The sequence below is a fragment of the Oryx dammah genome, unplaced genomic scaffold (assembly GCF_014754425.2).
Source record: "Oryx dammah isolate SB20612 unplaced genomic scaffold, SCBI_Odam_1.1 HiC_scaffold_25, whole genome shotgun sequence".
Lineage (NCBI taxonomy): Eukaryota > Metazoa > Chordata > Mammalia > Artiodactyla > Bovidae > Oryx > Oryx dammah.
Genome location: NW_024070209.1, coordinates 64,200,592 through 64,217,503, shown reverse-complemented (window position 1 = coordinate 64,217,503; position 16,912 = coordinate 64,200,592). Strand labels below are relative to the sequence as shown.

Here is a 16,912-nt window from a genome sequence, read left to right as displayed (position 1 = left end):
GTCCAGTTCTTCTGGGTATACTGCTGTTCATTCTAAGACGAGGATCCCAGGCAAGAGAGGCATTTTATAAGACCCACTGTTTTACAATTTACATAGGTCATGAAAAAATTATATTCTGATATAGAGTCAGTAACGTTGTAACAAGAAGTCTAAACATGAGGTTGAATACCTTAGTTTAAAGTATATGTAACATTCACACCTTTTTCTCTTCTGCCTTCCTTTAATCCTTCTTTTTTTTTCTTTTTTGACCCACTCAGGCATTCAAATTCAATAGACTTTCAAAAAAATGCACACATTTCCTGGTTGTAATCAGATTTCCTTTAAAAGTGTGGAAATCTGTATCTCTGACTCTTAAAGCCTTAAAAGATTACCCAGTCAAATTTAGGATTATTATTTCATATGGCTGCTTCCTCTCCATAAGTTATCTTTTATTTATATAATATCTTCATGTGTAAAGAGAGAAATGAAACGTAGTTCCAGGTATGAAGCATCAATTATCACAGGCTAACAGAGGAAGCAAACTGACTCTGTTATTGCCAGAGCTCAAATATAAATATTTGCATTTTAAAACCCCTTGGTTGCAGTCTGTGGACCTGTCATAGAGGAGAGAAGGGGACCGGGAGGAGAGGGGATGATGTCCAGGGGTCTCCACATCTGAAAGAAATGGGCTTTAAAGTAATCAAACCTCTGCTCTTGTAAAAACCAAAATCATTCTCAGCATTTCACAAAAGGCATCATTTCACGCTAGGAAAATTCTAATTTTTAAGGGGCCTGTGAGGTTACTGCTCCTAGGTCTTCTTGACAAATGCTTGTTGTTATGAGAAGTTGCAAAGAGAAGAAAAAAATAACTAGGATAAATGTAAAATATTGGCTCCTGATAGGATAGTAATCAGCTGTTTATTGGTCTCTACCAGACAAGTAATGACCAAGCCCAGTGTTAAGTGCCAGCAACATCGCCCTGGGCTCTTCCCTCCTAACACCGGCCATTATCTGATTAAAGAACCTCCAAAGAAGTCACTATTGCATAATTTTATGGGCCTTAACAGCACGCAGGTTGGCTGGCAGGAAAACTACCTAAGAGGGTTGATAAACCAACAGTGAAACATGATTTTATTTACTCCACTCACACCTTGCTCTCTGAAAGGGTTTCTGAGTATCTCAGACATTGGTGATCGCAGAAGACAGCTAAAATTGTTCAAGTAGGAATTGTGTGAGAGGTGAAGGAGCCGGACAGGGAGAGGCGAGAAAAGTAAAATTATCTATCCCTTAAAATTTTTCATGAGCTGCACAGTCTGAAGTAATTAACAGCATCATTATAGGCAACTAGACCTTGTCTTTGGTGTTTGGTATTTCAAGCAGGTAAGTTTCTAGCAGTGCTAAAATCATACATGCAGTGATATGATGATAGGAATAAAGTGCTTCTAGTCCTTAAAAATACTGTAGTCTTCTAAAGGCAACCATTCACTGGTTAACGTGTTGAATGTCTCTGATTAACAAGTGGAAGGCAGCGACATAATTAAGAGGTTATCTGTAGTCATAAAAATGCTCAAACCTGTCTTGGAATGTGATCCCTTTAACAGATAATTTTTAAGAATGTAGCATGTCCTCGCTTTCTCTGTCAAGACCCACGTTAGTGATCCCAGGAGGGAAAATAAACATACGTTTTTAAATGAAGATATTTAAAATGTACCCCATATTTCAGTGTGTGGCTGTAACCTGGTCTTTTTTATGTTCTTCCTATAAAACCTAAATTAAGCCTCTTAGGAGTGGTTTTGCTGTAGGTTTCATCTAAAAACACAATACGTTTCAAATGATTCCAGTACTTGAGTACACGTTAACATGTAATCTCTAATGTGTGTTCTCTCCCGTCCTCTTCCAGACAGCAGCTCTTCTAAAGGAATGAGGTTTCTTTAAAATTTAGCTTCATTTGAAATGGAAACTTTTAACAAATAGTAATTGCTCCTGTAGCTCTATTGATGAAGTGACTGGCAGCAAATCTTTTCTCCTCTCTCTCCCTCTCTCTCTCCTGTAACATTTTGAAACACCCATCAGTGTCAAAGGAAACTGCACACATCTCCTTTGCTGCTCTAAATAAGGCTCAGCAATGTTAAGAAAAATGTCAGAAAAAGCTCAGTGCATTAAAGTAACATTTCTGCACCATGTCAGGGAGAATGGCAGTGCAGACTGGTCTGCATAATTCTGAAAGATATTTTGTGTAAAATGCTTACTCTATAAATGGAATGAAATTTTATTTGGAATGATTTAAGGTTGTATTTGATCACCTACAACATTCAGTTGTTTTTCCAAATCTCCTTAATACACCTTCGATATATATTTCTAAAATTAGAACAATAATACACTCTTCTCTCTGTAGAATGTTTCTCCACCCGCGTACAGCGTAAAACACATTGTGGACTCTTCAATGCATTTTTCTTTTCTTTTCTTTCTAACAGTCCTAGGATGTTCATTCAGTGAAAGCAGTAAAAACACTGGGCTCTTACACATGTAAATTCATTGAACTAATCAGCCAGATTTCCCCCTAAATAAAATTTGTGTATAACTTTGGAGATTTTCAGCACAGTTCCTTTAGTAATATGTTTTTTTTAAAGAGCATTTACATTTCATTCATGTATTGAAAATACATGACTGGTTGGAGGATTTTAGTTCGTTTTGTTCTCTTTTTCTAAAGAACAGTCAAGAATACAGTGGTAGTAAGACACCCAACAGTACAATAAGTACATAATTAAAACTCAGCAGTTAAAAAAGGAAAATACCATACAAATCCAATACCAGATACCATTAGACATGACAAGATTCGTTTCACAAAAACAAGGTAAATCTCTGCTGATTTTAAATATAAACTTTTTTCAAAACAGGTTAAAAATGAATTTAGACAAATTTGTCTCTTAACCTTTAAAGATTTCCTGCCCATTTCTGTATGTCCTTTATTACATTAATTTTTTATTTAAATTACACCATTAACTGGATATGAATTTATCAAGAATACATGTATTGATTTATAAAACAGTACCATTAATTATTATAATAGCTAGATGTAGCTGATATTACAAAGCCATTTAAAGGTTTTTAATATAACTTGGACATACATAGATAGATAGGCATTATGGACAAGACTACAATTCAAACAGGCTACCAGCAGTTAATGAAATCCTTGATTTATATTCTAGTTTAGAGATTGATTATATTGTTGCTTTGTAAAACTATTTATATTATGCCATTTTTCAAAGGATGTCTCAATAAAAAAGCTAAATAAAATATTCAGTCAATTCCCAAAGCAGATTTTGTTTTCTATATTTTAAATGCTAGTGAAAATAATTGATTGTGTGTGTTCCAAGCTTTGTCATTTCCATTCCAGAGGTGGCTTTCCTGATGGGAGACTCGTTTGCAATGCACACTTTCACACACTCTTGGATTCTTGCAGAAACAAACCCCTTCTCTTTATTTCATTAGCCGCCCCCCTCCTCAACGAACCCATGTATATTTCACGAAACCCACACATCAGGACACATAAGTCTTTTTGGCATCTTTTATGTTATGCATTTTTTTTTTCTTAAGGTTGTGGAAAACTGGGACTTACCCCAAAGCCGCAAAACAGGCAATCACGAAGAGAATTTGGGTAAGAATGCAATCTGAAGAGGAAAAAAAAAAAAATGAGGAAGAATATAAGCAAATAACAGTAACACTTTCAAATCACTTTTCAAATGGTAATTAGCCAACGAATAGATTGAAAGTTAAATTCATTTCACATTGTACTTGATTTGGGTCTCCTAGTCTCTTTATTTATATCACTTTTCCTTGCCTGGCAACATATGTTACCGATTTATTATAGCATTTTTACTGTTAGCAGACAAATCTAAAGGCTAGCTGAGAAGGCTAGCTTCATCTGATGACTTTAACAACAACTGCAGGGCATCCTTGAGGGTGAGCCAATAGGCTCTTTTGAAGCTATAATACTATTAACCATTTTGATGCCAAAATATTTCTTATAGCTAAAGTTGGTTCTGTCTTTGTGGCCATTCCAGGTTTTACATACACAAAAGTTAAATGTAAATGATTTGTTTTGTAAACATCTCAATGGCCTTCTAAGCACTTTCTTCCGTGTGTCTTAAGTTTCCTAAAAGCCATATGACTGTTGTGGTTTCTTTATTTCCCGCTTTCTTTTACAGGACATTGAACTCTGGGCACACAGTGATAAGTAAACAGCTATCAAGCATCAAGTTAAATTGTCACTTCACCCTCCCCCATGCCATTAATTTTCTGCTATGCTATTAAAAGAAACAAATATCCTTTAGAGTTTCAATGATCACATCTCTCTGACATATGTACAGTACTGAAAAGTTAAGTTCAAATGAGATTCTTTTTTGGCTAAGAATCTGAAATTCCTTTCCAAATTAGAGATGCCATATATTATGGCCATTTTAATGGATATGTAATAGTAGCCAAAAGTTTATGTCTTTTAATATGTACACATGAAAATGTCTGTTTCAGAGCTGTATTTGTTGACGGAAAGTATTCAGTTTAAAGTTGCCAAATAGCAAACTTCCATTTTTGATCATCTGTAATTTACTTCACTCCAGATTGTTTAGTCATTTTAACTTAAAATTTTTATAAATGACCTCTTTTTCCACTCAAATGTCTCACGCAGAGTTTACTTACTATTTCAGATACATTTTATAGAAATTCTCTCACACATGCATGATTTGAAACTTTTGAAATTAAATCTTAAATATTAGTGGCCAGTATTTCTTATCTGCAAGGTATTGCTCAGTAGCTAAAATTTCACATCATCTTGATACTAGAATTCCAACCAATAAAACTGAGATACTCATGATAGCTTTAGGGGTCTGACTGTGAAAAAGTGAATTTTGAGGTTTTGTACCCCTGGGATCCAAAAAATGCTAAGACATATTGTCTGTATAAACATATCTAGAGTAAGAGAGTCTGCCTGCAAATCATAGCAGTGCCTCTGCTCTCCAACATATGTAAGAACACACGATCATACCTGCTTTTAAGACTAAATCGCCAATTTTGCCATCACAACAGGTGATGAAACAACCACCATCTAAGTAACCATTCATCTGATTCCAAAATTTTTATTCAGTAAAAATATTTGTATTTATTTCATCACTTTTACTTTGATATATTAAACCCCATCAAAATAAGAAGAAAAAGTTATATTTTTACATATAAAAGTTACAGTTTTATCCTAGTCTAATTTAGGATAATGTCTGAGAGGACTTGTTATTCATATCTATTATCAGATATTTACTATATTTATTTCTTTGTCCCCAAGAGGCATCTTATGGTGATGGTGGGTAATTTTAGGTCAGAAGCAGTTATGATCAAAAGGTTTTCAGCTTCAGAGAATGAGACCAACTTTCCAAAGGCATAAACGCACAGCAATTCCAAAAATGACCATATACGTCATTGGGGGCTACTCACTGCCAGTCCTGTCTTTCCATGAATGACCATCCCATAAAAGTGCCTATTAGTTCATTTTTAAATATTAATTGTCTTTGAAAAATAAAGGGAGACAATGTTGTTGGTGGCCCTAGAGTTTTCTTCTTCTAAAAAACTTACATTCTTGAATCAAAATTGAATCTCCAGCACAGTTTTATCCCTGTGTTTGGAAGCATGCCAGTTGTGTACACGGGACTCCAAGCTTCGTGTTGTTTGATGCTGAACTTGATGCCTTTCTCCCCTGTGGCACAGTGCCCTGACAGATGGGATGGACTGGGCTGTCCCTTAATCTAGCCCCTTCCACCTATATCTACCACATTCTCTCTCTCCTCCACCTCAAAGCAGGTGCCTTTGAAAGGCTTGAATCCAAAGATACGGGTCCCTCTGGCTTCCCAGCTCAGGCTCTGTTATTATCTTTCTGTAATATATCTAGGCGGCCCCTTCCAGCGGCCGGTGCGCGCCTAAGCTGGGATCCCCCTTTCCTGTCATTCCCTCACCTCTACCCCGACCTCCAAAGGCCACCCCCTGCTTTCTGTTTTGTCCATCACCTCAGTTTCTTTTCCCCTGTTTCTGACCTGCACTTTTTCTGGATCAGACGCAGGCAGGTTGAGAGGTAATGAGAACCAGATGGACAGAGCGCAGAAATTGCCCAAATGGGTATGAGAATGTGGGAGCTGTCAGGCATGGAGAGAAGCTGGAATTTTTCAGCAATAAAATGGGATTTATCGCCACTCTACCACAGTCATTGCCGACAACCGTTTACCTTGACAGAAACCCCATTCCAATAGGCCACGCCGATGCAGATTCTTTTTTCCCAAAGAGTGATGATTGGTATTTGTTCTAAGGCTCAAATGGCCTGCACTAAAGGTGAAGCATTAGGCCAAAGTCCTGTATTCCCCACTGAGGCAAATGAACCTGCTAAAATAAGTTCCTTCCACAATGGCTGTGTAATTGAAACCAGAAAGTGAGAGAATTTGATAAATTGCTTGACCCTGAAGGAATGTTAAGGTCATAAATTTTCATTGCATTTTTTCCTCTCTCTTTTTTTTTAATTTTTATATATTGATTATATTTAGTATTTGCTTCAAAACTCAAAGCAAAGCTTACAGATCATCAGTTGTGGCCTCAGGGGAGAGCATGGAAAATCATCAATTAAGCGGGTAGGGGGCATTCTCCCCTCATCTTCCAAAGAGGAATGTCAGCTCCTCAGTATTCCAAGGACAGTCATGGAGGTGTCTTCCATCTCAGAATTATTCCAACTTAGCACACAATTTGTCCTGGCATGGACAAAGTAAAATCCACAGGAAAGATTTTTCTCAGAAGGGTGCTGCTACACTTCTATCATTCAGGAATGATGAACTGTTAAGAGGCTGGCAATCCATTTTCAGCCATCACACCCACATACCTTGCCACCCCCCCAACCTAAAATTAAGATCAATTGTATTTTAGCTAAAAAACCATGATCCTCTTGTTTAGGTAAATTGAAAGTGTGTCTGTGTACGTGTGGTTGAAAGCACCCATATTTCTGAGTGCTGGTTTTGGCAAGTCCATTTTGAAATTTTTCAAACTTACTTTTTAAAAAATCTGGGTTATCTTCATGTGGAAATAAAACATAGGTCATAAAAACAGTCCAAGCCACATGTTACATAATATAAAATCGACTAAAATACTCAAGTATCACGTAGTAGCAAACTTCTACACATCTTGCTTTAAGGTTTTACTTGTTTTTCTAAAAAGTGAATGAACAAAGCTTGCCAGCATTTTAATTTTATCTGTATTTTCTACTGATTGTTAATAGTGATACAATATGAAGATATATACTCTTTCAACCTGAAGGTTAAGTAATTTATTGATAGCCAAAACTTCTCGTCCTTGAAAATTTTAAAGCACAATCTATCTCCTGGGTATTTGTATGCTTGCCTTGTTCTCACTGTTAAATAAGTAAAATCAGAAGTATTTGACCACTAATGTATAAATTTTATGTTCAGAATTTTCAGGATTCAGGAGACCCCCCAGATGGGATCCAGGGCAGAATTTCTGATTAACTATTGGGACAATTTCCCTAATTTAGGAAAAATGGAGTCATGCTCATTTATTTTCAATTATTAATTATCAGCTTATAGGCAGAAACCATTGCTACCTCTAGGATGTATTAGAATTAAATAAGCACATGCATTTTTTTTCAGAACAATCTAAACTAGATAAGTATAAGGTAATTTATGCTTCCTTCTATAAAGTATTATCAATAAGGGGTAAAGCTAAATAATCTCTAGTCCCATATCCTACTTTCTTTTGTTCAAAAGTAGTATCACCAACATTTATTAAGAGTACATATTTCTATGTCAAAAAAATTTTTTTTGGTCAAGTAAAGAAATGGGACAAAGGATCCACAAAAGAAATGAATTTCAAATCTTTATTCCAAAAATCATATAATTTATGATTGATGGAAAATAGTAAGTAGTGCCACAGTTGTCAAAAAATTGGAAACCGCCACCAAAGTACAGGGGAAGATGAGAATTTTCATATGTTATTGCTTAGACGCATATAAATATTTTAATAAGAATTCAGCAACAATATATTTTCATCTTATAGAGAGGGGATCATGATGCACACATGATCTACTTTTAATCTTGTGGCTTTGTCAGTGTTAAAAATGAAACTTCCTTCCCCACTCTTAAAAATTTTGTCACAAGGCTGTTTCAAAAAATAAATAAATATATGCATATGTATACATATATAAGCATAAATAAAATATGAACAGAAAATGGCTTCAATCACTAATATTTTTGCAAACTAATGTTCAGCTGATGCAACTCAATTTTATTTTGCATCACATTAGTGTCATAATGGTAATGACTAGCCTTTATTCACTAACAGTTTGAGTCAGCACTTTGAGACATTTTCAAATTAGGTCATACAGCACATTTGTGGTTGATACAAAGGTTGATTAAGAGAGCTGCACAATTTTAAAGTGATGCGGTGTGAGCTGAATTAAGTTCTCTCTGATACTTACGGGAAATGTGAGCCACCATAACTAAGCAGAAATAATGTATGGGCTATAGGGGGAGAATATATTTCCACAGAGTGCTTGAAGTCGTACTCATTTACAATTTCACAAAGTCCTCTGTCTGTTATGGAAGAATTCTATCATGGGGCCTAGAAACAAGCAATGAATTACAATAAGGAAACTGGAGGCCTGGTCCCCAGCCCTGTTTCAGTGAAAGTCAGTTTTTGCCTTTATGTCCCTTTTGATCATATCCATAAAGACCTTTTTTTTTCCTTCTAGACACTGTCTACTGCTTTTCTGAAGTCAGAATGATCCCATGTCACAACAAAACCATCTACCCATAATGTAAGGAAGGCCAGGCTCAATTGCTCTATGCAAGCTAGATGTGGAGGCGGGGGAGGAGGCCCATTTAAAGTGATATTGTCATGGAAAATCCATAATCTCATCAAAAATTTGAAGGCACAGGATTTTCTTCAGTTGCCCAGCATGTCAAAGAAATTGTTAAAAAAAAAAAAATAGCCCCTACAGATAGCTTTTAATTAGGTTTAAGGAATACAAAAATAACAGCTAAAACTCCTAAATTGTTGGTTTGTCCAAAAGGGCAAAAATGCCATTATTATTAACACTGTACTCACTCCATATTGCCTTCTCCACATCATAAAGTAGCCACAGAAGGTGCAAATGGTCTTAAAAGCCAAGAAACCGGAAAGAAACCCTAACAGTGGATGTCACTGAACTGAAAGAAAGTCTCCTTGGTTTGGCAAGCTTTGGTCCCAGGATGCAAAAAAAAGTTAACTATAGTTTCTCTTTGCACATACACCTTGCTTGCTTTGCATTAGCATCCTGAAACATAATGCAGTCAAATCACATTTCACCTCATGTGTTTGATGAGTGTTTTCCAATTCTAGCCTCCCATTCAGAACCTTCTGTATTCCTGGATTCAGTCCTTGCCCAGAGGCTAGGACAGTATGCACTGCCCTGCCCCTCCGGACCTGTTCCCTTCAGTGTATTCTTAGTTTCTTTGCATCTGAGTTTTCACAGAAATTTGGACTAAACTTGTTTTCTTGGGCAAGACCACCTAAGCAAAGTAAGAGGAAGGGTTCTACCAAAGAAAAGGTGTACATGTTGATTGTTTTTTAAAATAAATGCACCTAATTAGGAACATGAAGTCTGAACCACAGACCACAGTCATTCTCAGTGTTTATAAATGTATTTATAGTCCTGTCTCCGGAAGATTTTCACAATGAGAGAAAAACAGCTATCAAATCTTAGAAGGAATATAAACAAGAACTCTTGGAAAGTAAGAAGGAAGTGGGGAGGGAAGGGAAAAGGGACAGAGGGAGGGAAGAGAGAGGAAGAAAGATTGACTTCAGCCCCTTTCCCTCTATTCCAACAAAGAGCTGCTCGTTGGACACCAACCCCTTCACAGATTTCTGTCCCTGAGCTGTGAAAGATCACGGTCCAGGAAAGGAATATACAAACACTGTCTTCAACTTTGCTGATTACTTGTGACACCACATAGCCAATATTTTTAATTTTATAACTTGAATTTGAATTCAAGCTGGGCATGACTGATAGCACCTTACCTATTGATTTGCCATTAGGGTATTTTGATCTGCTCTATTTTTGTCATTTAATACAGTTGTATTCTAGAGCTTTCATTTTTCATTTCAATCTCAATTCTAGAGCACTCAGTTCCAAATAGTCAGCTTGTCTCTTCAGAACACTGAGTAATTCTTATTTTAAGGTACCGTTTTGAATTGTCTGTCCTTAGTTACTGTATGACCATCTATGCCGTCTTCTGCCTGGTTATTACCAATACTCACCATACATCCTCTTGTTTATGCTAATAAACCCACTGTACTTTTTTTAGTACCTTCTTCTGCCAGGATCATTTTGTCAACTTATAAGTTCCATGTGCTTATTTTTCAGGGCTTTACCCAGAGACTAGTAACTATATATGTAAATATCAAAAACAGACATAATTATTAGAAGAAATAAACTAGACAATATGAATGCTCCCCTACTTATTAAAAAAATCAACTTCTAAAAAAAATTTGAAAAACCCCTTGGTCTTGCTAAACTCCAAAGGTTGCTCTGCCCAACTCTGATTATTTATCGTGAAAATAAGAGTCATGAGTATCTTCAAGTGGAATTTCCTGTGACTCTGATGAAAACATGAAAACTGGATTCAGTCTGCCAATTAATACTTGAAGCGATGGTGGCAGTATGTCTCCAACACGTACATTTTCATTTTCAACACACCCCTGGTGTGTGCAATCACTTAATTTACATTTTCAAAAGGTCACTTGTGGTGCTAGGGGGGATGAATTGTATATTTTACTTATTTGGAAGTAGGCTAATTTGCCCAGCCAGGGAGACACACTTTTCCAAGCCACTAGGATGACATACATCTGAATCAGCCATCATATCACAACGAGTAGGTAAAAGTAGTTTTGCCATTTTGTTAAGCAATTATGGGAATACTTGAGTTTCTCCAACAGTTTAATTTAGTACATGAAAATAGCATCTAGTGAGGCATATTTATTAATAGTGAGGTTTTTTTAATTATTATTTTGCAGGATGGATACAGCAACATTACCGGAGTTCAATATGACTTTTGATGATCTGGCATGCAGAGATTAAATAAGGTTAATCCTCATTTTATATGCTAATAGGATATTTATAATCTCTACAGCATATCCAATTTAACGATTTTATTCTCTGTTGTTCAGACAGTATTTCTTATTAGTGAAAGAGAATACTCTTACATTCACCACAGACACTAGTTTAATTGGGCTTGAGTGCATTGTGTATAATTAGTCCACTTCTCTAATATTTCATCTATAATTACACAATGAACAATGTGCTTAAATTTCATAAAATTGGTGGGTTCAAAGAAAGACTTCCCCAAAATGAGCAGTCTGTTTTCAAGCTTTCCCAAGCCTTACTAAGAGCCTGATGAAAATATATTTCAAACCAGTGTGAATTTCTTGAACTCTGAATGGATGCCGTAAGCCTCTGAGGCTAAAAGCAAGAAGAATGTCCCCTCCGGCTCCACTCATGCCACCCAATGACAATGTTAGTGGCAGAGCAGCCTGGACTGGGCCCAGCTGCCATTGGAGAAACAGAATCAAAGTCCCCACATGCTGTGTTCCCAAGGTCTCTGTAAATGTCAGCCTTGAAGATGGTATTTTGAACAGCAGCTCTATTTGGTTTGGGGTTTGGCTATTTAGAACTGTTTTGGGCAAACTCATGTCAAGACAACAGCCCATGAACTTTTATCACGGAAACCAACTTTTAGTTTTGTTGGGGAATGGGATCACATAGGGAAAGAAGGCAGGAAAAAGAGAGAAAGAAACTGATTCATGATTTGGGGAGTTCCTCTACCAGGACCCTGATGGGCTTCAGTCCATAGTGTTGCAAAGAGTTGGACATGACTGAAGCGGCTTAGCACGCTACTGATCAAAGTTAGTTTGGGCCTCTGAGTGTGCATGTCTGAATTGCTTATCTTAGTTCAAACAAGGTTATTTTTACACTATCTTGATACTTACTTGCAAAATTTTAAAAAATAAAAAGACTTCAAGGACAAAAGAAAAATGGATTATAGGGTTTTAGGAGTGTTTTTTCAAGGGACATAAGAAGCCTCCATTTTCAGTGCTATCCAGTTAAGGGGAGTCAGCCAAAGTCAACAGTGTGTTCACATGGCCCATCAATGTTCCTTCTCTTATATCCATAATATATACATCCTATAAAGCCCTTCCATGGTTCTTACTTCCTCACTTGCCTTTGAACATGTTTCTTTCATGTCTACCAAACAGTGTGCCAGTTGCCAAAATGACTACTGTGAGCCAGCAGCCTACTAATGGCCCAAAAGAGCCTGAAGACTTCAAACAGAATCTCTTACCTTTTGAACCAATAACCTACAAATGAAAAATCCATTGACTGCTCTATCAGTTAAGGCAGGAAAACAGAATCATCATCAGGTACTTCAACAAAATGATTTAAACTGGGACCTGCTTCCAAAAGTGCTGGAAGAACTGAAAGGCCAAATGGAGACCACAAGAGTTAGCAGGAAGCCACTGCCACCCTTAGACCAAAGAGACAAAGGGAAGAAGGCAGGTTCTGGACCTCAGAGGAGATGCTGTCATTGCCAGTGAAAGTGTTAGTCACTCTGTCGTGTCCAAGCCTTTGCAAACCCATTGACTATAGCCTGTCAGGCTCCTCTGTCCATGGAATTCTCCAGCCAAGAACACTGGAGTAGGTAGCCATTCCCTTCTCCAGGGGATCCTCCCAATCCAGGGGTTGAACCCGGGTCTCCTGCATTGCAGGCTGATTCTTTACTGTCAGAGTCACCTCCAAACCAGGTTGGAGGTTGAACGGCTGGGGTATCCCAGTCTCCCCTCCTCCTTGCTCAGAGTCTCCATTTGTGGAAGCCAGATGGCAATGTATCAATACTTTGAGTTGGTAAAGAATCCACCTGCAGTGCAGGAGACCCCAGTTTGATTCCTGTGTCAGGAAGATCCGCTTGAGAAGGGATAGGCTACCCACTCCAGTATTCTTGGGTTTCCCTTGTCGTTCAGCTGGTAAAGAATCTGCCTGCAGTATGGGAGACCTGGGTTTGATCCCTAGGTTGGGAAGATCCGCTGGAGAAGGGAAAGGCTACCCACTCCTGTTTTCTGGCCTGGAGAATTCCATGGACTATAAAGTCCATGGGGTCGCAAAGAGTCGGACACTCAAAGAGCGACTTTCACTTTCACTTCACTTTCAAGCTCCCTAAAAGACCAAAGAGCAAGGAGATAGCAGGAATTGGTCTAAGAGCAAACAGATAAATGACCAAGCACAGCTCCTTCTCAACAGCCTTAAGACTTTTGTATGAAGATGAAATTCGCTCCAGATATCTGGGTAAATACAGTAGAAGGAAACTGATATTTATTTTGGATTCAAATTCCTAAGGTGTTATTCTGAGGATCACAACTAGGAAAATGGCTGTCATGTTGAAGCCAAACTTTCGAACAGACTCAGCACAGTTTAGCTGTGTGGATTAAAGAGGGGTCAGGGTAATGCGTCATTTTCTATCTCATTGTGGCCCATGGACCACAGAGTGAGGCACAAGTAGAGATCAATTGACTTCAACATGGAAGCAACCTAAATGCTCATTGACAGATGAATGGACAAAGAAGATGTGGTACATATATATAATGGAATATTACTCAGGCATAGAAAGAGTGAAATGACGCCACTTGCAGCAACATGCATGGACCTAGAGATTATCATATCAAGTGAAGTAAGTCAGAGAATGACAAATATCATATGATATCACTTATATGTGGAATCCAAAAAGAAAGATACAAATGAACTGACTTTGAAAACAGACTCACAGATGTAGAAAACAAACTTATGGTTACCAAACAGGAAAGGGGGAGGAGAGGGATAAATTAGGATGTTGGGATTAACATAGGCATGGTTCAGTCCCTGAGTCGGGAAGATTTCCTGGAGGAGGGCATGGCAACCCACTCCAGTATTCTTGCCTGGAAAATCCCATGGACAGAAGAGATTGACAGGCTACAGTCCATAGGGTTGCAGAAAGTCAGACATGAATGAAGCAACTGAGCACACACACACATATAAAATAAATAACAAACAAGTACCTACTGTATAGCACAGGGAACTATATTTAGTGTTTTGTAATAACCTATAAGGGAAAAGAATCTGAAAAAGAATACGTGTTTGTGTGTATATGTCCTGCTCAGTCACTCAGTTCTGTCTGACTCTTTATGACTTCCTGAACTGTAGCCCACCAGGCTCCTCTGTCTGTGGTATTACCCAGGCAAGAATGCTGGAGTGGGCTGCCATTCCTTCCTCCAGAGAATCTTCGAGACCCAGGGATCCAACTCCCGTCTCCTGCAACTCCAGCATTAGCAGGCAGATTCTATGTGCATGTATGTGTATGTATGTAAATATACACACACACACGCATATATGTATGTAAGTATATAAAACTGATCACTGCTGTATACCTGAAACTAACATGATATAGTAAATCAACCATACTTTAATTGCAAAAAATCTTGACTTCAAATGCTCTGGTTTCCATGGATTTTGAACACCCCAAAGTTTGAACAAGAAAAGGTTTTGTCCAGAGACACCTTGCTGTAAGCTGAATGGGCATCAATGTGTGGCCTGTGTTCTCCACCTTGCTTTCCACTGTACTGCCACTACTTAGCCAGTTCAACTAATTTTAGACATTGTTTCTATTGTGCTCATATTCCTCAAGCTCTTCTCCCTAGACACAAGCTAACACTAAAGGGCTTGTTGTTCAGGCTTGTGAACAAAGCCTCCTCGAAACCCAGACACAGGTACACTTTTCAAGGTTTAGCATCTTATCTTCTTGCTCCTCTATTTTCTGCCATATCACCTGCCCATTAAAATGCATGCTGCAGTTAAAAGAGATTTGCATTTGGTCCTACAAAATGAAGAATTCATAAGTTGGCTTTTTTCCCCCTCCTAACGAGAATCCATATTACTTGGAAAGGGAAAGGCCAAAGGGAAATTATTGCTATTTTAGACAGCAGCATAAATTTTCTTCCTATTTTTAACCTAGCTTTTAATTTAATAAGTTTTATGACCCTTATATTAAGTACATATGTTTTACAAGACATTGTGTCCCTCGAGTCACCCTGAATTTGCTCTACTGTACTAGAGTTAAATGAATGAATACTGTGTTTCTGATTGAAGTTTCACCCTGTATTTGATCCTTATAATATGCCAGGTAAACCTTCATAAAACAAAGAGGCACAACACAATTTAAAGGCTATTTAAGGCTAACATACTCTGGTTTAAAAGAAATGAATGAATGGGTGTCCCTTTGAAGCATTTTAAATTTCAGATTTCTCTCCCACTGGTACTTGCAAAAAACAACTAAAGACAGAAAATACTGGAAATGATGTCTGGTCTTCAGAATTGGCAACTAAACATACAAGCCCTTTATGTATTTATCCCATTGGCCAATGCAAAGGTAAATTTTCTTCAGATTAAACCCTCAAACTCAAATATGGTTCTCTTTTTGGTAATCTGAAGTGATACTAATTTCCTTACACAAGATGCTTCTGCTCATTTGAAAATGAGTTTGATACTATTTAAACATAAACAGGGTCCCATCAATCCTAAAACAAAGATTATTTGACTAATAACTCTGGTTATTTAAAAGAAAATTGTGAGTTTATAGCAGAATGGAGAAAATCACCTACAATGTTAGTGTGGAGGGACATTGGTAGTAAGTAGTTCATAAGAAGATAAATTTTCCTGCGGAGGAGCTGGAGGAGCAAAGCTCAAATTTGGGCTCAAAGTCACGTGTGTAAATATTGTAAAAATGTAACAGCCTTGGACTGGTGACAAAACTTGTTTTTTTAATTATTAAGATGTAACAGATTTTCACATTCTACCAGAGTATTGTACAGGAGTTATTGATTAGCTGAATATTCATCCAAAAAAATCTTTATAATGTAATAAGATTTGTTTTGAAAGATGCTTTATAAATTTTCAGCTTCAATTCAGATTTTTAAAATGATTTTCCTATGCATGCCAAAGTTTAGTAAATCAATAGCCTACTAAAAGTGCATTTTAGGTCAATGGATTAAGAGTGATACAAACTCAAGATGGCAAAAATTAGCCTTTATACCACAATTTCAGATTATGTGCCAGATTGTATAACTGTGTACACTTAAATTTAGTAATGTATCCAATCCAATTCAAGACGTCATTAATTTCTTTCCCATTCATTTTGTTTGCTTTCATCCTACTTCAGTGACTTTGAAGGACATTACTTCAGTGTGACTGGTGAGTCAGTAGAACCTCCCTCAAAACTCTATTTAAGAATTGATGTTTATTTCACAGTCATATATAGGCTCAAGAATGGATATGTCATCCTGTGATCCTATTGTGAAAAGAAACTATCCATTATTTTCCAAAGGAAAGAATCTCAGCTTCTCTATATTTCTTTTCAAAACTAAGTGGCCAATATATTAGACCTGTTTGAAATCTGTTTAAGTATCTGGCACCTTGGAGGTTGTTTGCCTTTAAAAGGTTTTTTTATTTTTGTTAGCTTTTAGGAAAAAAAAAAAATGGGAGGGTCTCTCAAAGAAACTCTGGGTCAGTCCAACCATCCACATTCTGGCCACACGGCTGAGAAACACAGGTTAGAATGGAATGTTGGCATTACGCTCCAGAAAAACAAGGCCTGACCATTTTAGCCCGTCACAGGGAACTCCTGGTCACCTCCCAAGGGGCAAATTGATGTCAAGTTCTGCTGTCTGTCAGGATTAAGTGCCTGTTTGCTTTTTCACTAACATGTGGTTTGAGAACAAAGCAGCTCAAATCTCCTCAGCCCCTAACAAAGCATCTCAAATTGCTGAGTAAAATTCC

General features: G+C 37.4%; 1 long non-coding RNA gene across 2 annotated transcripts in view; it reads right to left on the bottom strand.

Annotated features, from left to right (window-relative positions):
- Nucleotides 1-16,912, bottom strand: part of LOC120851350 — a 175,590-nt gene that overhangs the window by 137,628 nt on the left and 21,050 nt on the right. Inside the window, exon 3 of one of the 2 annotated variants that reach the window (XR_005718294.1) lies at nucleotides 3,599-3,650. This is a non-coding gene — a long non-coding RNA (uncharacterized LOC120851350). Of the gene's footprint in view, nucleotides 1-3,598; nucleotides 4,013-16,912 lie in introns of those variants that run through there. The other variant, XR_005718293.1, reaches the window with a different exon arrangement.